We start from the raw sequence: 24,532 nt of genomic DNA, 5'->3' as shown, positions 1-24,532 counted from the left end.
GCTCCCTGTCTCAAGATCCATAATCACATCTGCAAAGACTTTGCCATATAAGGTAACATTCACAGGTTCCAGATGGTAAGGGGCCATTACTCAGCCCAGTACAGTTTTTTTAGCCTTATCTGGGCTGTTTGGAGTGTGTGTTGTGTATATGTTCAGGAGTCAGTTTAAGATTTAGGTAAAGTTTATAGTTTGAATTGAGGACTCTCCCTTTCTGTATCTCTCCAGGATTTCTATCTTATTTTCTTTTTTCTGTCATTATCCAGAACTCTGTACTCTGGTTCTTCAAGCAAGAATATTTTTTTTCCTCTTTGGAAACTTTCCTCAAGACGAAAACTGTATAAAATAAGTAACTTACCCACTGCCAGTTTTCTTTTTTTTTTTCTTTTCACATGTAGACACAGCTTCAGTTTCTTCCTGCTTTTGGTTATGCTCTAGTGCTCTCAGGTATTTTTTATTTATTTATTTTTTGCTCTTGTCAGAGCATATAGTTTGTATTTATAGGGTGGATGATTTAATAGTACTTATTTCTCTATTACAAGGCACTGAACTTCTACATTCTTTTTGAGTACATAAATGCAAATTTTGCAGTATAAACAAAGCCTCAAAAAAAGTTGAAATTCTTTTAGAGTATTTTTCTGACAATAAAATTAAATTAAAATTTTCAAACAGATAAGCAGAAAAACCCAAAGTGATTATAAATCAAGCCATGTGCTTTTAAATTATCTTTGGATCAAAAAGAAAAAAAAAGAAAATATTTGAACTGAATAACAATGAAGATAAGACATACTAAAACTTGTCAGAAACCTCAAAGCGCCACTTAAAAAAATATTATAGCCTTAAAAGCAAATATTAAAAAAAGAACAAAGGATAAAAAATTGAGACATATACTTCCATATTAAGAATAGAGAAAAAGAACAAATTGAAGCTAAATAAAATAAGAGGAAGGAAATAATAGAGATAAAAGAAGAAATAAATAAAATACAAAACGAAAATACATTAGAGACAAATAATGAAGCCAAAATTGATATTTGAAATGATTAATAAAATTTCTAAACAGTAGAAAACTAACAAGAGAAAAAACAATTTTTGAAAATTGGGAATGAAGATTGTAAATACAGATCCAATAGATGTTAAGCCCATAAGAAGGGGATAATATGAATAACTTTAAGTCAATAAATTTGGATGAAATGGACATATTCTTTCCTCTGTTCCTCTCCTCTTGCTTCTTTCAGTTGTTTTGGGGTTAGGACATATGTGTAGGTAGATGATCTTATATAAAGATGCTGATACCATATTCTTAGCCAATAGTTTTTTACTGTATAGCTATGTCCCTTATTTTATAGCATAGAACACAGGTTTAAAGTTCTATTTCTATCTTCTCAGCAGTTACTAGTTCAGAGTAGAACAAAGGTCTTATGTCCCATCCTATGTCTATTCCAGATGCTGAAGGTAACCATCATTTAAAGGACATAGTGAGAAAAATAAAATTTTCTATATCTATAATAAGTTAAGAAAGAAGAAAAAAAGACATTAATTAGGGTTGACAGCGGGAGTTCATAATTATATCTGACTGCCTACTCCTGATGAATAACAGAGACAGAAGCTACAATTTAACAATTGAATTGAGTATTGGCCCCTCCGTATAAGTTCCATGAGTTCCAAGAATTTAAAGGACATATTTACTATGAACTAAGGAGTAAAATGCCCTTTTGTTGTATTTCATATAAATTTCTGTTATGCAAATTGGGTAGTATTAAAGAGACATAGTGGACTTTATTGTAAAACGATGGAATCTGTGTGAAGATATGCTTGCAATATTAGCATGTCGTTTTTTTTTGTAAAACTGCCCTTTTGGTTCACAGCAGTCACTAAACAAAACAAAAGGAATTCTAATGTTATTCTTAATCTCCAAAAAGATTGCGGTGGCTCTGAGTAGCAAGCTGCTACTGTTGACTGTATTTCCAGAATTTAGTATTTAAAAACTCTTCTTTCTGCCATGTGGCACTGACTGTGTGTGTGTGTGTGTGTGTGTGTGTGTGTGTGTGTGTGTGTGTGTGTTGGGGGTGGGGGATGGGGTGAAGGGGCGTGGTGCGTGCGCGCGCTCGTGCACGTGCATCCCTTTGCCTATGTTCCCAATTGGCTATGTAAAAGCTAGGTCAGTGGGCTGATGTGATCTTCTCTGAGATGCTGCAGGCTGGGTTTAGCATGACTCTCTTCAAACTAGTGGGCAGAGCCTCCGTTGTCTTTCTGCTGTGTTGAATTGAGCTTGAAATTTTGGTTGGAAAAGCCCCCTTTCCCTTACTCTCCCCATTCTTTGCTGTATCAGGCTATGTTAGCAACTGTTCTCTTGGGAAGCTTTGAAGTGAGGAAATTGTGGGTGGAGCAGAGGAGAAAAAAGAAATACATCCTGTGAAAAGCTGTACTGTTGCTGTAGTTTTCTTTCCTCTCACTGGGATTTAATCACTGGTTGTAGGAAATTGGAATGTTTCAAGAATAAGAGGCAGTGCAGACTGGAAGAAGGAGGGGATGGCAGAAAAATTCAATAAAAGGGCCAAGGAAGGCTCAGCAATGTGATGCCTAATAAATTGTGCTATGGAACTCTGAGTAATTAGGGAATCAGAGCTATCTAAGAAACAAGGCAAAGTTTTCCTACTGTTTTTTTTGAAGCTTTGCAAATAGTTTCTATACCAGGCTGTCAGATAAGGAGGATTGAGACATGTTTCTGCGGTTCTCTTCTACCTCACTTTAGGGACAATGAATGCCAGATGCAATCTGCCTAGTTGCCCACTGGTTTCTATCAGCTTTCTTTACATGTCAACACCAGTCTGATACCAGTCTCATGAGGCGGACCCCAAACCTACAAGTGAACTGCACCTCAACTACTGATTATGCTCTGCTTAATTTCTAGTTAAAATGGCATGCTTTTATATGTTTTATAGATGCTGGAAGATGAGTACACCATTGAGTCAGTCATGAAAACTTCAAAAGAATGCATGGTTCAGGGAAGAAAAAGGGCAAGAACTCTGCTCACAGAGATATCAGAAAAAGTTATTGTTCATTGTGGTGGAAAAAATAATGAATGAATATTACTAAGATCTGGGTTCCAGACTCAGCTTTGCCCCTAACTAGATACGTGCCTTGACCTTGAGCAAATGATAATGCCTGATTCTTTCCTTCATAATATAAGTTGGTGGTTTCTAAAGTTCTTCAAACTCTCTCATTTTGTAAGCCATATACTCATCAATAAGTATGTATTGGAAGTCTTCTATATACCAAGCATTGAATGCACAATTATTTTTTTATTACCTTTATTTTCAAAAAAATAAATTTCTTTTGCTATTTCAATTTCCTCAATTGTGAAATGGAGCTAACAATGACTCTCCTGTTTTCTTAAGAACAAAGAGGGGGATTGTATCCAAAAATGATTTGGAAAATATAAAATCCTTTACAGCAGATACTTTTTGATATATTCATATACGTTAGAATATATGTATTCTAGGAACAGATATGTAGGTTTTTTCTTGAAGATAATAACCCATAACCTGGAGAGAGTTTGTTTTATTTGAAAATATATGAGATGCCTGATGACCAGATAGAAATTCCTCTAATACTGTTCTTAAGTTGTGTGTGTGTGTGTGTGTGTGTGTTTATGTGTGTGTGCTCAAACATACAGAGCTGTAATTATATCAGTAAATACACAAAGTAACATTGTTTGAAGAATAAAGAATATGTTCCATGAGAACTTGCCTATCTCATTCACCTCTATATTTACAATAGTAATATTTGTTGAAGGAAGGAAGGAAGGATGGAAGGAAGGAAGGAAGGAAGGAAAGCAGATACTTCTTTAGTATTCTTTTCACTTCCAATTTCAACTCCTGTGCTAACGTCAGTACTCATTGTCTTTCCTTGATACTCTGCCTTTTCTTTACTGCTTAAATCTAGAGGATCTGCTGAAGTTCATTGTGACTCAAAATACTGTATACTTAGGAATCAAAAATGTTAATGTTGAAAATGCACACTACTTGCTACATTATTTTACTATCTTGTTTCCCAAGTCCCTCTTTAACAAGTTCAATGTATTATTCTCGTTTAGTTTCCTAACCCCTAACGCAGGGCGTGGCACAGAGTAAGTGCTCAGTAAATGTACTAGGTAATGAATGATTTGTCCAATTCTGCGGAACAATTGATGTGGGTGCCTGGAGTGGAAGTGAAAGACTAATAGGCATATTATGTAGAAACGTGACTGATAGGGTTTTGAAACTTGCTATTATGTTTTTTGGTCATTCTCATTTACCATTAAGGAGGTTTCCAGTTTAAAATTGTATCTATTGATCACTATAAATTATCATTAGAGTTATTTTCCCACTTTCAAATACACTAATTTGTTTCCTCTTGTTTTATGAAGAGTCTGGGCTGATAGTAATAACAACCATAAGCACTAAGCTAATAGCCTACCATGATTTACCATTTAATAACAATATCACCTTCTCTAATAGCTGTCTAGTGACTCAAGTTTATCATAAGCCCTTCGAGGATGGGAGTTGTGTCATATGCTCAGAGTAAGTTAGGATAGCGACTTAATTTAGGTGGATGAAGAACTTGGCTATTTTTCAGAAAGGAGGCAGCCTGTGAGGGAGAAGATGTTTCATTATGTGGCACGACAATGAGACATCTCCTTATCCCCAACTTAAGCTGTGATATTTCTATCATTCTTCCCATTTAGGAGTCTCTTGAATTCTATAGCTTCTTGATTCCAGCTGGACAAATGGCAGAGATGGAAGATGGGCACAAAGTTGTTTTATCCTCCTCCCTGTACACCTAAAAGACAGGCTTGAAATCACCTAGGTTTGGGTTGGCTTATACATGCTCTGCAGCCTCAGGGTTTGAGCACAGAAGGAATGATGGGCTAATATGAATAGAAAGGGAAGAGATTAACTATCAGTCAGTATGGTGGTATTTTAAGAGTTTTGCCATCTAACGAACTGCCCCAAGGAAAGTCCTTCATGCAGTTTGGCCTTAATTTCCTTCCTTTATTCTTAGTTGAACAGTTATTATGTGGTGCTTTCCCATTTAAAACTGTTCCTACTATGGTAGGTTTGAGAGTCTCAGCATTATGGAATAAGCAATTTAACCTTTTCTCTCCATGAAAAAACACTGCCATGTTACTTTTGGACTAAAATGGAAACTTGAAATAAATAAACAAAACCCTCACGTCTTTTTCTTTTTTTCTTGTGATTTTTTTTCATGTAAGCATATATTTTCTGTTTTGCTTCATTCTTAATCAAAGTTCATGCTTCTTCACCGAGGCACTGCCCTTGATATTTTTGTCTGTCAAATCACTTAGAGCAGATGGTCTCTTCAGGGAAGCTCTGGAAAGTGTTGGCTCTCTGGAAATGGCTGGCCCCTCCTTTCCTCTTGGGGTCTCAGATGACAAGTCATCAAACCAGTTTTCCTCTTGTTAGGGATCCTTGATCCAGTAGCAGCAGGTTTGGTTCCAGGCACTGCATAGACCCTTTTCAGCTGGGTTTAGCAGCTACCCCAGTCCACTGCAAGCCCTGGTCCTGGGGTAAGAGTGACATCTGGCCTGTCCAATCATAGATGTGGAATTCCCTCCGGTGCCCGCCCCACTTTCCCTTCGGAGCCAATGACCGCTCTAAAAGGCCGGGCTTCTGCTGTCAAGTAGCTCTGGTGGGCTCAGCCGAGGCGAGGAGGGGCGCCGGCTTGGGAGATGCGCTCCCAGGTGTTTGCAGCGGAAGTGGGAAACCTGTAGGTAATGGTCCAGCTGTGCCGTGCCGGGGCTAGCAGGAACAGGGAACAGGTAGGAGGCAAGACTTTTTCTTCTTTGCAAATAGGATAAAGAATGCGTATTTCCACGCTACTGTTACCTCCCTTCCCCTTCCCCCCAGCCCTGCCCCGCCCTCGTCACCCCCAAATCTCATGTGGTGGCCGCAGCTCTCGTTGTGAAGTACGGCAGGAGGGACTGGGGTACAGGGGGTCTGGGTGCTGGGAAGGAGGAGTGGGATTTGGGAGCCAGGGGTCACGGGCGGGGCAGGGCGGCAGTGTCGGAGGAGAGGGGACCGAGCCCCCATCTGTGTCTTGTCAACTTTCCTTTCAGGCTTCTCTGGCACCGCGGGTGTCGCGCCTGTGGGGTGCCATGTCGATCCCGCAGGGGAGGGTCTGGGGGAGCAGACGCGTGAGCAGCCGGGAACCCGCGGGTCTTCCTTGATCGGGAAGAGCTTCTCCCCACTCCTGCTCGCACCTACTCGTTCTTCCTCTTCTACCTTGCGTCTAGACTCTAGCACATCTCGGGAAAACCTGGGGATGATTGCACTGAGGGGAAGAAGGGACTTGTTTGTTCTCTGGCCCCCCTCTTAAAAGCTGGCGCCCTTCGGGAGTCAGGGGTGGGAAAAAATCCTACAACTCGAGGGTTATGTTCAGATTAATTATGTTTCAATTGAGAAGACATGGGCCCTTCTCCCCTCTCTGCAGTGAACTGGGGAGGGGAGAGACTGCGAAGGCTTTGCTGCTTCTCTCCCTAGCCTGGTGCTGTCTCCTGGGAACCACCTTCTCACTAGTTTCTAAAAGGTGGGTTTATTCTCGGGGATTCCCAGAGAGTCAAATAATTGTTCCCGAATGGGCTCACAGTGGCTGCGAGGCAGCCTCCCTGGGTGACCGCATCTGGGAAGTAGGTGTTGGCCCAGTGCCGGTTCCTGCCGGAGTCAGACTGCTGGAAACAGTAGGCAGAAGAACCGCAGAGAAATTAGACGCTGCATCACTCTCAGGGACCGATGACACTCTGCTTTGAAAATTGTTGAAAAATTGAGGTGATGCGAAAGAGGGAGGGTGGAGAGCTGCAACCTTTTTTTTTTTTCATTTATTCGTGCCAAATCCAGCATGGGCATTTGTATGTGTGCTTGTGAGTGCACATCTCCAAGGTGGAGCTATATATAGCTCCTGCACACCCAGCCCCATTTGCCTGCTGCTGAGCAGGCTGCCTTGGCCTTCTGAAGCAATCTGGAAGCACTGAGTGGGCGGGGCAAAAGGGAATCAAATTCTCCATTGGGGGAAAAGCCAGAGAAGATGCTCTCAGGCTGAGGAAACCCTGCATAAAATAATGCACATGAAGAACAACATTTCCAAATATTATTTTGAATATATTCTTAGTGTGCTATTTGATATTTGTCTATTTTCCTGAGTTTTACAGCTTCACAGCGCATATGTGAACCTTACCAACCTGAAATGTAACGTACATATCAAATAAATACATATCATATCTGGGATATTTTATTTAACTCATCAGAGCATAATGGTTTGCTTATACCTGCACTTTGATTATTTGGTAGTAAATTTATTTAGGTGGTAACTTTTTGCCAGCAGCATTTGGAAATCTGGGGTAAAAGAATCCACCCACTTTACAGGATGTAGAACTAATGGACTTTTATAACCTTTGAGGGTAGTTCTGATATATTTCTTTGTACAAATTTTACTTGTGAACCTGATATTTAAACCTGTGCTGCTGTTTTACATTATATCTACTTGTGTTACATAGATCCTCTTTTATAGATATATGTGCATTTATTTTTCCAATTGCCTGAAATTATTTCATCCTGATAATTTTTCAATTTTCTTAGATTTAGAGGACACAAGTAATTTGCTTAAAGTATTTTTTTAAAAATCACTATATCAACTGTAATATTCTAATAACCTACTGTGAATTATATTGCATAGCAGTTTCCCCTAGAATAGTTCAGCTTCTCATAGTTTTTGGTCCTAGTAATAAAATTTGGTCAGTATTGATACCAGTAAATATAGGCCAGTGTTATTCAGTTATTTGTGCAATCAGTCTTCTTTTGTTGCTTAACCCTTATTTGCACGTCTGATTTGTCTAATTAGACAGGAAGCACTTTTTAGGAAAACATCATTTTTGTATACTCTACCACAATGAACACAATTCTAAGTAGACTCAAAGATTCTTACTGAGGAAACATCATAGGAGTTATTTGGATGGATGCAAATGATTTGGGAATAATCTATTTGTTGAAAGAAGGCTATGTTTTGGGAACTACTTCTGGAAACTTCCTTTGGCTCCATTATCCTTTCCACAAGGAGTAATGGATGATACGAGTGTTTCTATATCCTTCCACTAAATGATTCAATTTTCCAATGGGAGTTATGACTATGTATGGGTTATTTTACATAGTCTCTCTTATCTTGTTCCCTTTGAGACCAAGTTGAAAGACAGACAATTCATATTTCTCTATACAAATCATGTCATGTAATTGCCTTATTAAAAAAAAAATCAACAGCATTCATCCATTTCCATTTCCCATTCCCATCCATTTCTATGTGTAAATTGGTCATTGTCTGTGTTGTATCACAGAACCTGTCTTCTGTAAGGTCATTTTAAGCTCTTCTTCTACTTGTCCAATGTTTGTTTTCTTTTTATTGGTATATTGTTCATTTTTCTTCCCTTCTGATCTGCCATTTTCTATATTGTCCATCTCCTTGAAATTTTGCTTCTTGATATCACAATCATCTGATGCCATAATTTTTCTCTTACTCTTTTTGACCTTCCTTTCTCTGTGTTCCTCTTATCTCTTCTTTCTGCTTCTAGCTTTCCAATGAATCCCCCAAATTGATGACAATTTATTTTACTGGAAATAAAATTTTCTTTCTGTATTTCCATTCCTAATGTCTTCTCCATTAGCCATTTTAAATACTATTTTAGTGGCAAAGAGCACCGGCTTTGGAAGGAAGCCTACATATGTAAATATTTATATATCATAATGCAGATAAGAATATCAATAAATCAACTGGGATTATAATAACACTGCAGGGTTTTTTTTTTTGTGGCATTTTTTGAGTGTTAAATGAGATAATACATGTAACGTTTAAAGTAGGGCTTGGTGCAGAGGTCCAGAGTAATGACTCATAAATAATAGCTATTAGTAGTAGAAGTACTGTTTATGGTAATGATAATGTACATAGTGAAAACTGTTTCTCGCTTTTTCCCATCAATAGTAATCACTCTTAAACTGGGTTTTAGCATAGGGTACTGCAGTTTTCCAGGCTTTCTGGTTTGTAATTAGTTTTTGTTTATTTGTTTTTTTAAGACTTCCTTTCCTCCACCTCCAAGTACATACCATCTATTCAGTAACTGATTTATTCATTTTTATTCTCAATTCTAACATATATTTCTGTTTTCCTCAATATCGGTTTTATCTGTCATTGCATGTCTGGATTAGTGTAGTAGGTAATTTGTCAAATCTCCCAGTGTAAAAGTCTCTTCACTTGAATCTGAGATGCCACATATTATTATTGGTATAATGCATTTTTAATTTTCATTATTGATTCTGCTCTGCTTTGAAACTTTCCCTGTGCCCCCTATCTTAAAGAGCACTGACTTTGGAGCAAAAACATTTGGGTTCAGATCACGAGAAAAGAACTTAGCAGTTGTATGACCTTAAAAACGTAGCAGGAGGAGGATGGTACATTATTTCACTACAGTTTTATGAATGACCTATTGTGTAAAATTGCATTCAAAAGTGTATCCAGGTAATATTAATTTTAAAATAACATTTTTATGATTATAAAGAAATAGAGAATCATTCAGAAAATATTGTAAATAAAAGAAAATTCTCAGCGAGATCCACTTGTAATCTCCCAGTTTTATTATTATAACTATACATCAGCATTTTAAATTTGCAGGTTTGGAATTAGAATAAATATTCATTTTCATATTTAATTTCCCCCACTTCACATCATAACATAGACATACACTTGTTTCATTTAATATTATTAATAACCATTTTGTATGGCTGCCAAATATTCTTTTATACAGAGCCTCTAGATTGTTTTGTCACACTTATGAAAATGAACATAAATCTACATTAATTTTGCATTTCTGATGATTTCCTTATAACTTCTTAGATATTACCTGGTCAAACATATATCTCTAGATTTCTAATGGTTACTAAATTGCCCCAGAAAAGAGTTTATACACAAATTGATACTCAGTATAAGTCTATGGCAATATTCTTAACACATTAAAATTGTGACTATCTTGAAGTACAAATTGAGTATCTAGTAATTTTTTAAGTTGTGTTTCTGTGTGTGAGTTTGAGAAATGTGTTTGTTTATTGGCTCTGTACTTCTTATGTTTTGTATTTAATTTGACTATTTCTTTATTGGGGTATTCAGGTTTTCTTAGTTTAATAAAAAATCTATTGTATACTATGAAAAATTTCCTCATCTTGTTTTCTGCCTTTTATATTTTATGTTTTTGGACATATAGAAATTTGTAACTTTATTGTAGTTCAACCCGTAAATCTGTTAGCAGTGGTATCTCTCATTGCTTTAATACTCAAAACTTTCTGCTACCTGATAAATTGAATATAGGAACACACATTTGAGGGTACTATTGCTGGACTTCTTGCCTTCTTTGAAGTGGGATTTGGCTTCTGTATATTATGTATATATCCCTGTGTGGAATGGCTCCTGGGGACATATAAAATTCTCAGTCTATTAAGATCCCATTGTTATTTATGCGGCTCTCCTGTGAAGTGAATAGTACCTTAATTCTTTCTGAGCTACTACTGTCCATTTCAAAAGTGCCATGGGGCAAAACATACTATGAAGATATTAATGACCAGGTTACTCAGCCAGAGCAGGGCACATTGTTTGCACAATTATCTGAATGACTCAAGCACTAAATCTGCTTTTGTCAGGATTATCCAGATGGTCCTTAGTGCACTGGATAATTGCTCACCCCTATACTTGATTTTAATGATGTAGACTTGATCGCATCATTGCTTTTTCTGCACTGCTTTATTTGTTACTATTCTCTAAATGCTTATAGTTGCTCGCATTATAGTTTCTTTTATAGGAGGCAGTTTCCCTGTTCCTTAAGAGTATATATGTTAGAGCTGTACAAAGCTTTGCATGAAACCCAGTTTGGCTAGTTTCAATCTATGTGATTTTGGACAAGTTACTTAATCACTAAAAGTCTTTATTTCTTGTGTAGGAAATGAAAATACCCAGAGTTCAGAGTCCCTTTCTCTTGTAGTCCTCTTTCTGAGCATATTCTCCATACCATAACCAAAGTTATCTTTCTAAAACCAATCTCATCAGGTACCTTCTTTGTTGAATAACTTTTGCTAAGGCCCTCTTCCCCTCCCCCCCCCCCCGAAATAAGATGCCCTAAGTCCTTTACATTGTACCCAAAGTCCTTTATTAAGTGCTCTGTTTACTTTTTAAAATTTATTTTCTCATTATTCCAGTCTCTTACATTTCCAGTCTCCCACAATGCCAATCACAATACACTGTTTACATATCTCCTAAAATACCATCTTTTTCCTCTCTTTTCCCAGACTCTACTCCTCTCCATATTCTATTATCTGCTAGAAATAACCTGTCTCCTTGTTTGTCCTGTAATCAAACTGCTAAACTCTTGAAAACTCAAGTCAGCTGCTACTTTTGTAGACTTCCCTAAACTTCTAGGCTAAGTGTCGAGCTCTTTTCAGTGTTTCCACAACAAACTGTGGATACCTCAGCCAGCACTTATTATACTATAGTGTAACCAATGTTTGCTTATCTATTACCCTGCTATACGCCCTTGAGGTAGTGGCCATGCCTTCTTCCTCTTTGTCATAAAAGATTTGCCATATAGTTGATACTCAATAAATATTTTATGAAGGAATTAATAAAAGAAGGTTAAGACTAAACTCATATAAAGATTTCAACAAATTAAGGATTTATGGCTCTACCTAGGAAATCAATAAATAAAAACTAGAAACTATGTCAATCTTCACAATTTTTCAGGAATTAACTTCCTGGTTTTGTTAATTTGTACAGAGAAATAGGCAAAAGAGAGTCCTTGGATAAGCAATTTTGTAATGAAAAGCCATACTAAAGGCACTGAGTAATTCCCAGATGCTAAATTAGTAGGTAACTCTCTTTTAAATAATTCTGCATTTTTGAAGAAAGAAGAAATGTTTAGTTACATAGATAATGTCTATACACATATTTAGCTGTGTTGGAGCTGAATATTGGCAATCATTATCCCCCTTCTCTTTATTTAATAAAAGGTCTTGCATTGGTGTGATGTCCAGTAGTTTACAAAGCAGAGCTACATGCATAACCTCATTTGATCCTTTACAACATTTCTGAAAGTTAGATTGAAAGGCATGAATATCCACACTTACAGATAAAGAAACAAGTTAAGAGAAATAAGCAATTTACCTAAGATCATATAATAGTGGCATAGCTGGACAAGAATAGTTACATGTTTGGTGTATTATGCTTAGCCCAAACATTTCACTGATAGATACTGGCAACTGGCCACCATTTTTCCCAGGTAAAGAATATTGGTCCTGATATTAAAAATTAACTGAGTGTCCTAAACAATTAAGTAAAAATATACTGCCCTAATACATATATATATATATATATATATATATATATATATATTTACTTAGGTTTTTAATAACCTGAGAAGAAACCCACCCACTACATTGCAGATTTTGTTTCAAACATATTTTAAAATCTTTTATTTAATTGATTGATTATTTAGACTACACACACACACACACACACACAAACACACGTACACACAAATCCATATTACGCTTATCTTTTTACTTCAGAATGTATTTTATTTTATATTTGGTGACAAGTACAATGCTCTTTTTCTCATCTTTTTAAAGGATTATTAAAATACTTTTCTAGATATTCTTAATTAAGTAGACAATATTCAACTTTTTAGTTTGACTTAGCGTGTATTCATACAATCTTAGAGAATCCAATCTGTTTTGCAGAAATAGTTTAACTGTTCAACTTATGAAAAATAGATGGGTACTTACCTAGAGCATTGATTGAGTCCAGTTTGAAAAATTAAAAATACTGAGATATGACACTGATTTTCCTATTTGAATTGTGCAAACTATTTCTTCCCTATAACTGTACTTCAGTTATTTAAAACAACCATTTATTTAGCAGTCACTCTGAGTTAGGCATTGTTTTAAGCCTGTTACACGTGTTATAACAACCACAGTAAAGTGTATTTTATTTATTATTTTTACCATTTTATAAATAAGAAAAGTTAGAGATATTAAAAAGCTGTTAGGGAAGTTAGAATACAAATTCAGGTTATCTGACTTTTAAGCCTAAGTTACTAATCACTGTCTTGTTCTGCTTCTCCATGATATCTGGTTTCAGTATCTTGTTAGTCACAGTTTAAATTTTCTATTTTAGATGATTAGTATTTTTCCCTAGCCACCCCAATATACTTAGTAACAACACAAGAGATTAAATTATTCTAAATTTATATATGCTTTATTTATGGATATATCATAAACACAATGGTCTTCCACTGCAGTTATTTACATGAAGCAGCTTCACAAACATGAATTAGGCAATTACCATGTGCCATTTGAAAATTCATTATTTTAACTTTGAACTAAGCATCTGAAGTTTTTATGTTTTTCTGCCCTAATTTTGCTTCTTAACATCACACACCATAAACAGTGATTCTATTCTAAGATTTCTAATTTGAGAGTAATTGTCATGGTTACTAAAAGTACAGATTTGCTATCTGTAACAGGCAAGATTGCCTAAGATATTATAAACAATATTTATGGCATTCCAGTTGGAGACTCACATTAATATAACAGAATTTTATATCAAATAAAAATTTCTATTTAAGCAATATAATGTAATTTAAAATCTTTAAAAATATCTACTATTTACTATTATTGGAATGGTTTACTGTATTTTTCTTTTGGTTTGCATATATTATTTTAGAGAGAATAACAGCTCTTTTGATATTAGAAAATTAACCCAGGTTTTATAAAAAAATTATTTTAAAATTTTGATTTATGCACAATTGAATGGTATGAAACTAAGACATTTACTTTCAATAAAGCATTGTATTGCCTTTTTTAAACAACCTTTTTGATTAAAGAATAACAGAAATACAGTAAAGTATACAGATAAAGGTCAGCTCGATGAATTATAACAGAATTTTTATATCTATGAAATCAACACTCAGTTCAGGATAAAGAACCTTGTCAGCACCCAAGATCTCTTCCAGTCCCTTCCAATGATGATCATTATTCTGATTCTAAGACCATAGAATAGTTTCACCTGTTTCTGAAATTAGTATGAACAGAATTATAATGCCAACCTTTTGGCATTAGGTTTCTTTGGCTCTCAACCTTTTTGGTGAGATATAGTCATGTTTTTTCATGTAACAATAGATTTGCACATTTTTATTGCTCTGTAGAATTTCATTGTATGAATATTCCAAAACATATGTATCTGATCTACTTGTTGAACATGTAAGATGATTTTAATTTTGTGTTATTATTAATAATTTTTCCTATGAAAATTTATTATTATACATGTATTTTATAGCACATGTATGTTTCTGCATCTTTTTTTGTTAAGATATATCTAAGATTAAAATTGCAGAGTCATAGGCTATTGCTTAGTAGAAATTGCTAGTTTTTCCAAAGTGGTTGAGCCTATTTCCAGCTCAACTTGCTGTATATGAGATTTCAAGTTGCTCTATAGCTTTGTCAACACTTGATGTTAAGTCTTTTTAATTTAAACTATTCTAGTGAATGGGAATGTGTGGAGATGGATATCTAGTTATGGTTTTAATATGCATTTCCTTTATTAATAAAAGTTGAACTTTTTAATATGTGTTTTGCCCACTTGAATGGCTGTTTTAAAGTACCTGTTCAAAAGTTTTGTCCATTTTACTATTGAATTATATCGTTAACTTATTGTTTCAGAAAGTCTTTATATATTCTGAATTTGAACCACTCTTTGATTTGCTTTAACACTCCCTTAAGGTTAACTTTTATCAACAAATGCCATTTGTTAATTTCAAATAGTCCATAGTATTTTTTAATCTTATTTAATAAGACAATCTGTTTATTATAAGTCCTCCAGCTTGGCTATTCTTTAAGTTTGTCTTGACTATTACTGGCTCTTTGCCCTCTTATACACATTTTAAAGTCAACATGTTAATTTCTATGAAATTTTTGTCAGAATTTGATTAAGATGGTATTGAATCTACAATTTGAGGATAATTAACATGTTTAAAAAATTGAATATTTCAATTTATGGTGACCTATTTATGATTTCCTTTATGTCTTTTCTCTAAATTTCTCTAACCGATGGGTAAAGTTTTAAGTGTGAAAAGGTTGCATATCTTTTGTTAAATTTTTTCCTATGTATTTAATCTTTTTATGGTATCATAAGTACTGTAATTCCTCAATTTTAGTTTCTAATTATGTTGATAGTAATTAGAAATTGATGTTTGTATGTTGACCTTAAATAACCTTGTAAAACTCACTTATCAATATTAATTTTCCTGTTGATTCTTTTTAATTTTCTAGATACTCATATTATTGGAGAAAAATAAATTTATATCTCATCCATTTCTTATAACTTCCTAAAATCTTGCTTTATTGTACTGGTTTGGATTTCTAAGTCAATGCTGCATAGAGGGTGTGATAATTGACATCTTTGTCTCATTCCTGAGCTCATAAGAAAATTTCTCAAAACTTCACTATTAAAGTGTTAGGTTTTCATAAATAATATTTGTAAGTTTAAAAAAGTTTTCTCATATATTTTTTGTTAAGAGTTTTAAATTTTTTAATTTAAATTTACTGAGATGGTCATATAATTTTTCTCTTATATTACATTATGCAAAGAGTTATATTGACTGACTTTTAAATGTTAAACCAGAATTCCTGGAATAAATTAACATGTTCATCATGTATGTATTACTCATTATGTATGTTACTGAATTAAGTTTGATAATATTTTACTCAGTACTTTTTCAGCTATGTTTTTCAATTTTTTTGTAAGATTTTGGTGTCAAGTTCACATAGAGTCAGAATATATTCCCTCTTTTTCTTCTAGTGAGTCTATGTATGGTCTATAGTATTCTTAAATATTTTGTAGAATTTAATGAAGAATTAAATTCAGCCTTAGAATTTTTTTCCGGGACAAAATTTTAAATTAAAAATTTCATTTTTATGAGTTATGTCTATTTATATTTCCTAATTATTATTTTATTTATATTTGATAAATCACATTTTTCTAAAATTTTGTCCATTTAAATTATTAAATATATTGGACATTGTTTTTCAAAATAATCATAGTCTATCTTATTAATAGATGTAATATCTTTAATGACTCTTCATTCATTTAAATCTACCCAATAGAGTTGACTATTGTTGACATCATGTCTATGTGTGTATACACATAAATATTTTTATGAATAGAAATAGTTTTCCATATATTATTACTATTATCAAAATTACATCATACTGTATGTAATGTTCTGTCACTTTTTTGTTAATTTTATCTTTGGCAACTTTTATTTTCATATACGATAGTGCTAACACATTGTTTTTTAGCATTTGCATAATATCTCTTTGCATGGAACATAATTTATATCCCATCATTGTATCTTTGAGTTATTTTCATGTTATTAAAGAAAGAATGACACAAGAACATTATTTTACATTTATTTTTGTGTATTTTGGGGACTATTATAAGATACATTTCTAGAGTGAAATTGGCAGCAAAGAGGGCACATCTTTTATAGATTATCAGTATTTCAAAATTGTTCTTCAGCAAGCTTGTAGAAATTTGTAATATTAATAACATGAAAAGAATGTTTGCTTTTGTATATCCTCTCCATTACTGGATACAACCCATCTTTCAAACAAGTTTAGAAGATTTTTGTCTTTCCAAAGTAAACTATTAATAAAAAAATACTATAAATGAAGCATAATTGTGTACTGATAACATTATAAAATATAAAATTTCCCTACAGATTAAGTTTTGCTATTTTATACATAAAATACTTTAATTTTCATTGGGATTGTAAAACATTTAAGTTAAAATGAATTCTAAATTGTTTTTATAAAATTCGAGTGGTAAAAACCCCCCTCTCCTTTCATTGTTATTTTAGTGTCACAGACTTTGAATATATGATTATGTTTTCTTATGTGGGAAAGAGTACATGCCAATTGTTAATACACATGGATTTAAATCTATATTCTGGTACTTAGAAGATATGTATTCTTGGGGGAAATTTACTCAACTCCTATTACTCTGAGTGGCTTCATTTTTCTAAAGTGGGAAAAATAGTTATGAAAGTTTTCTGTAATGTCTACCATCTGATCGTTTTCCAGGTTTGATTTAGGTGATTAGGCTAGTTAGGCAGGTGTGACTTCTCTCTCATTTGTCTATTTATGACCCCTCAAAGCTGCTTGCTCTTCAATTTCTGAATATTAACAAGAACCTGTCTCCCATGAATAATCTACAAAGTAGACTCTTTGGCTAGAAATTGATATAATGTGAACAATACTTCTTTCTTCATTTCATTTGTTGTATATAGTATTTGTAGGTGGGAAGAAAGAGAGAGACAGAGACAGAAGAAAGAAAGAGAAAGCATGTACAGAAACACAGATCCATTGTGTGGTAGGAATTGCATAGGGACCTAGAAAGATAGTAGTAATGAATAAATCAAACTTCCCTGCCTTAGAAGGATTCTAGCTAAGTTGGAAAAATGAAGAAAAAGATAACACAAAACTGTAATGAATGCTGTAATACAAGGAGAGGCAACTCGTTAGGTGAATATTCTATGCCAAGGATGTTTAGGAGAGTATAACTGTTTCAAATAACTGAAAGAAACCCAATATACGATCAAGTATAAATTGTGAAGTACCAAGACATGTGATTGAGGAGGAACAAATAGCAGATCAAGAAAGTTCTTTTAGAGTGTTAAAGACTTTGTATTTTACCCTGTGAACAATGGCTGCAAGTAAGACATGGTTTGGTCATACATCTTAAAATGGCTTTTGAGGATTTAATTAAACAAAAGTAAGATATTAGGTATGAAATGGCTTTGTAATTTCAAAGCATTAAGGAAATTAACTCTAGAATAGAAACAACATATCTAGATTATTCTTTATAAGAAATCTTGCTACAAAAATTGGCAGATGTCTACTATCCAAATCATCTTTAAATAAGGTCTAATATAATTTGATATTTGACTTCAGATTGCTATTCGTATGTTATGAAAACCCCCTTGAGTAATTAAAGAAAGAAAATTAAATAAATGTACTGAGTCATATATCTTCATCTTAATCTTTTTCACAGCTTCTTTGAGAGCTAGATTTCTGCTAAGACATATATATCTTTTTAAAAGCCATAGAAGTTTATAGATGTCCTGGATTTTGGATTTCATCCCTAGCAACCATGTTTCTAAACACATGGTTTCCTGTTTGCATACCATCAAATTTGTTATAGAAGTACATAATGCGGTCATTTAAAATGTGATTAAATCACTCAGAAAAAAAAAAGCTGTCTGGTAGTACTGTGATATTAGAGGTACTTGAAACAGAAGGTTTTCATACAGTGTTCTTCCTTGAAATTTCCTATGTCTGATCACCATACTGAGAATTTTTTTCTTATTTATTTTTACTCTTAAAGTTACTGGTTTTGACGAGAAAAAACTTACCATTACTATTAACCTAAGTGATTTTATTAGTAAAATGTACTCAAAGAATCACTCCTTGGCATGTGAGAAGCTTATGATTGCAATAAAAATTCTTATATTTTTGATATTAAGCTGAAATTATATATTGAGGAGTTAAAACAAATAACTGATATATAGCATAATTTCTTGCTTGTTTCCTCACTTTCTGTCTCCTTTTAATGCTGCCATTTTTCAGGGAGATGTGATCCTGTGATATCTTGACAATAGTGGTCATTTTTAGAATGTTCGAAAACATTCGAACTTTTCAAAGCTAGTTATTGCCTATTATTTGGTTTATTAGAAAATTAAAATTTGTCAGCATTTCTCCAAGAAGATTTTGTTTCATCCAGAGAGTATTTTCCTTCACCATTGCTTGCCATGTCCTTGGACTTGATAGTACTATTTGCATCTTGATTTGTTATTTCTGCTTTATTATTGCCATGAACCTCTGCTCAGCTTACTTATGCTTATCTTTTCATCAGTCCTAACCTTGTTCATGTTTGAGATGGGCAACTGCTGTGGATAATGAATAATAATGGAGAATTGTTAAATCTATACCAGATAATAGATTCGTTCAATATTTCTCTAATAATGGACTTTAGATAGAATTCTGTGTAATATCTAATTTTGTAAAAATCTTTAATACTTTAAAGAGATAAAAAATTTTGTGTCTGCATCATATATCTGGCGAGCAGTTTTCAAAGTTACTGTGTTCCACCTTATTCTGGAAGCTTCTCAGACTACATTTGAGAATGAAAAAATTTAGTCAACTTAGGTGGAGCCAATAGTTATATTCCATAATGTGTACATATAAATGCACACATGCCACACACACACACATATACACTTGCTCAGACTAAGCCTAAAGGATTGCTTTTAAGTACCCTAAAGATTATCATGATGGCAGAGCCAATACTTTTTTTTATTACTCTTTTAATGCTTTTCTCTCTTTCCTTTCTCATTTCTATTATCTTTTTTGTTTGCTATCAAAAATAACTTTTTACAAATATTACTAGCCAATTAGGACATTTGTTTTCTTTCATGTTAAATACTAACCTGCTTCAGTATATCAAATGATCTAATCTTTGCTGCTTCTGTTGTGTTTGGCCACATATATCTTTTGATGTCTAATCAAGGAAGACTGTTTATCTAAAAAAAAAAAAAAAAGGATGTTTTATTGGTGGTGGAGAGAGAAATTTACAGAGGGAACAATATCTTGGAGTCTGTTTTTCTGGTGACCTTTGAAGAGATGGTTTCTGGATTGCTATGAATGTTAAAATGGGATTTATATACTCTACCAAATTCTCAAGGTGGTTGGAAAAAGTGAATAATTTATTTACAAACTTAGAGCAAAGATCACTTGCTCTAATTCTTATATAAATATTAACAAAATGGATTCATTATTTTGTAATATTAACTCCTTTTTATTCCTGGGTGCTTTTCTCAATGTAAATTGTATTATGTACTAGAATTTTTAGTCTAATTTGAAATTATATTCTTCCATTTATTTGGTTTTATATTTGAGAGTAGTTATGGTATTTGGTCATGGTAATGCTTTAATTTTTGAAATAAAAATTATATCACTAAGATTTTCTATTAGCATTATCTCATCAACTATCGTTTTCTGACAATATACTGAAAAATTTCCACTGAATATTGTCTGATCTAAGGTGATAGATTTGAGTGGATATGAGCATAATGACTGCTAGTCAATTAAAATATTTCTCAAGAATCGACTGATAAACAATGTTACAGATGCTATCACAATAGTGTTTTTTCATATTTCCTTTATTTTTACAAAGAATACTGCAAATCAAAGAACTTTTCGGTTCTTACTAATATGTAGCTAATGAAACAATCTTGCTGGGCTCATCGATTATTTTACTTTTTTAGATTTTTTAGTGTAATTCACACATAACTAAGTTATTTTTGTGTTTGAATTGTAAATCTATCCTTCTTCCACATTCCTCTGTACCATATTTTGGAAGATGACACTAATATTTATGTTACTAAAAATATCATTGTAAAGTGCAGAGCCTTAATTAATTAAATTTGACTTCACTTCACCATGTATTTATCTCTACCACTATCCTTTAAACCTATCACAGGGAAGGATCTCTTCTCTTACCAAATTCCAATTCCTCTACTTGTATTCTGGATCTCTATTTTCAACATGAAAGAAAATTTGCTCTTATACTCATATGCTTCTTCCCATTAATTCCAATCTTTTCTTCTCAATTTCCAATTTTTTTCTCACCTTCAAACTTTTTAGTCACATTTCTAGCTACTTCTTTATTTAATTTTTTTCTCTTTCCTTTTCCAGAATTACTAACCTGTACTTTCAAAATTATAACCTAAGCTACAGCGACATTCTCCTATTCTTCCAATTCATTATAATGGAAGAGGAAAGCCAGTTTCTAAATCTTTCTCTTCCTGGGTTCAAGATTACATCTCCCATCTTTTTGGGTCCTCACTATATCCATTATCACCTCTTTCTTTAATCTTTAACCTTGATCTCTCTACCGGCTTCCTGATGCCAGCATTGAAGCATGCTTAGTTATTTTTGCTCTTAAAAGCAATGCAGACAAAATTAAATAAACAAAAACCTTCTTCTAACTCTTGCCCCCTACAATCTACTGCAGTCATTTCTCTTCTCTTTCATAGCCAAATTTCTTTGACCATTTGTCTATGTTTAATTTACCATTCTTTGCCTTCAATTTACTTTAAACCATTAAAACCTATTCTTTATATCAGACATTTTAGTAAAACTATGTGGTCACCGAAATACCCCTAAATTCCTAAATCCTATGATTACCTTTCGGATATTACCTCACATGACCTTTCAGCAGAAATTAACTCAAAAAAACTTTTGATAGTTTGGATTTATTGTTAAGTAAATATTCGTTTCTCTTCCATTTTCTCTGTTGATAGAGCATACTGCCATACCAGTTGATGTTGTGCTGGGTGATATCACTTTCTTTTCCCGGTGTAATAGTAGTGAATGTGAACTAAACAGAGGTTAAGCACCTGCAGTTTGGCTTCGTTCTTATACTGTCATCTACCAAGAGAAGCACATATTCTGGGAACCTGCTGATCCAAGGTGAATGTGAGGACATATGAGTAGATATGAATTCGATGTAAAGTTTAGAGCTAAGCACGGTTCTCCCTGCAGCCTAACGCACAAGTGGCCCAAACTGTGGACTCATGGGGAATAAAAAGCTTGCTATAATTCTGGGATTTTTGTTTTGCAGCATTATTGGGCATAGCTGATTGATGTCACTTAATTGCCTGTGATTTCATGAAATCATCTTCTGGTTTTTCTTTTAAGTTTCAGAAACCTTTTTAATTTTTCTACCTTTATTTTATAAGCATCAAAATTCCTGAGGCTTCCGTCCTAAACCTGTAATCTCAATTTAAATACACTTTGAGATCTTTTTCCCAGTGATTGTTTTGATTGCTATATATGCTGACATCTTCTATATTGTTAACTTCAACTTGACCTACACATCAAACCCATTTTTTTCAAAGATGAATTGGACATCTCTACTTGGTGGTTTCACAGGCACACCAAACTCTATTTTTTGAACACAGTGCTTTTGCTCCACAATTTATCTCATTCTCAAGCACAAGGGAAAAAGAAATCTAAGACAGCTCTGTACTAACAACATCATCATGAAAATTAGTATAAGGGTTATAATTTATCGCATTTTTACTTTATGCCTTTATATACATTACCTGATTTAATTGTCATAACAACTCCATGGGTTATATATTATTATTTCTCCTTTTCGGATGAAGGGCATAAATCCCAAAGAAGTTAAATAACCTAAGATTGAAAGCTAATAAAGGACTGAACTGGATCAAATTCGTATCTGTCTGACCTCAAGGCCATTACAATGGAGCTACTTATAAAATTTTATGGGCTACTTATTTAAAATCTAAACTTAAAGATCAAATTCTTCAATTATCTTTTCAAGATGTCATGCTTAATATACATATTACCTATCTAATAATAACTATCACTGTAAAAAGAAGCTTCCTTGCTATCCTCCAAGCAAACTTCAACCTTATTGCTTTCGTGCCTTTACTTATACTATTTATTATAATTAACAGTGCCCCATCTCCACACTTATTCAGATTTTTCCCCTCTCTGATATACTTCATTTAAAACTAGGTTTCTATAAAAGATTCTCAGGTTATTTTCTAATGACGCTGGTTAATTTCTTAAACTTTTATAGTATTTTTTTTCTTAATCAGATCAACTAAGATTCATTGTAATTTATTTTCAAAGCACTGATCTTAATCATACAGAAGCTTTCCACTATATATAAATAGAATATACCACACAGAAATTTTCAATTTAGTTGGAATTATGCAATAAAATGTTATTAAAATGTAATTCTTCTATATTGTTTAATGGTTTTATATTCCAACTTTTAAAACTGTCTCTTGAACACAAACACTGTGTGGCCAGCCTCTTTTGTGTTAATTTCATCAGCAAGAATGTTTCATTGAAGAGCTGTTAAATAAACTGTCTTTTATTTTTTTAATTTTTAATTTTTATTTTATTAAATTTATTGAGGTGATACTGGTGAATCTTTTATTTTTAACCCCACTTCATTGCTTTTTCTTTTATTGCTCTCTCAAAAATATCACTATGGTGACATATCATCCAGAGAAATATTTCTCTCCCTCAGATTATGGATTTAAATAATTCATGGGAGTAATTGATTTATTGAGCAGAAATTTAAATAAACTTGAAGTTAGACAAAATCAAAACTGCAACCTCAAAGAGCTTATTTATCAAGGTCTTCATCATACTTGTTTACATGATACTAAATAAAGTATGTGAAAAAAAGGTAGGCTAGAATTACTCAGCGATTTCTATTTCTTCATGCTAATAATCTCTTGACTATTTGACATATTTTAAAGGTAGGTTTTTCTATTGGTGAATTGGCATAACACATGCAAATTGTTAAATGTGGTTTCTCACAAAGGAAGCCATTGATAACAGAAATAATAGGGAAATCATGCTGTAGATACTATGTTTTTAAGATTCTATTATGTTTTTAAAAAGTGTCATGAAGGCCCAGGAGAAGAAAGTATTCAGAGAGAATACTGAGAATCTCTCTATGTACATAATAAAATAAATTAAAAAGTAAATAAAATATCCAACCCAAAACACTTGTATTTTGTTTCCTTGAGAACCATTGTAAAGTAAAGTTACATGTCTTTTTCACATTTAGTGCTTTGGTTTAATCTATTATTAAATGGCAGAATCATACTCCTCCCTCCACCCTCGGTATTTTCAAATTATACTCTGCTCTATTTCTCACTGCTAAGAGAAACAAGATGAGGTCAAATGACCTCTCTGGGTAGGAATTGGGATTCTTGTGATTGTTCCAAAGATCTCTTTCTCCTTGACTACCTAAGTGGTAAGAGATGGGAATGATTAATTATGTCCTCATTCTATCATTAGAATTGGGGTACTAACTTAAAAAAAAAATCAGGCTTGATTGCGCTTGAATATAAATATATAAGGTCAATATAAAAGATTTAAAATGATCAGTTTTTTTCTTGGATTATCCATATAATAGGTCTTTAATTATAAGGATAATTGAGAATGACTTAAGCATCTTGTCTGTTTGAAAATTTTCCACCAGTAGACATATTAAAGATTTTCAGCATTTCAAGTACTAAATGTTCTTTTTAAGGATTGGTAAACCGAGGAAGCTCATGCAATTTGGGCAACTCATGAAAAAATGGAACAATTTCCAGTTATAGTATGGAGCATTTCTGGAATTAATAGGTTGGAGAGTATTAATTGTAAAATCTTACATAAAGGATTATATATTACTGAATTATAGCACTCCTCCATCTTCATTCCAGACATGATAAATGTTTATCACTAATAAAGTCGTTATCCATTTTTATTAGAAAGTGAAAAGACACAATGACATGTCTAAT

The 24,532-nt window shown here is 33.3% G+C and overlaps 1 protein-coding gene across 3 annotated transcripts in view; it reads left to right on the top strand.

The window, feature by feature from the left end:
• Nucleotides 1-5,668: 5,668 nt before the first annotated feature.
• Nucleotides 5,669-24,532, top strand: part of CNTN1 (contactin 1) — a 272,015-nt gene continuing 253,151 nt past the window's right edge. For 2 of the 3 annotated variants that reach the window (XM_016151683.2, XM_016151684.2), the window contains exon 1: nt 5,669-5,818. The gene's annotated coding sequence lies outside the window, so the exon portion shown is untranslated. The remainder of the gene's footprint in view (nt 5,819-24,532) is intronic. The other variant, XM_036236741.1, reaches the window with a different exon arrangement.

The sequence above is a fragment of the Rousettus aegyptiacus genome, unplaced genomic scaffold (genome assembly GCF_014176215.1).
Source record: "Rousettus aegyptiacus isolate mRouAeg1 unplaced genomic scaffold, mRouAeg1.p scaffold_m13_p_2, whole genome shotgun sequence".
In the NCBI taxonomy this organism is placed as follows: domain Eukaryota; kingdom Metazoa; phylum Chordata; class Mammalia; order Chiroptera; family Pteropodidae; genus Rousettus; species Rousettus aegyptiacus.
The sequence above is the reverse complement of the archived record's forward strand: the minus strand, read 5'-3'. Positions and strand labels throughout refer to the sequence as shown.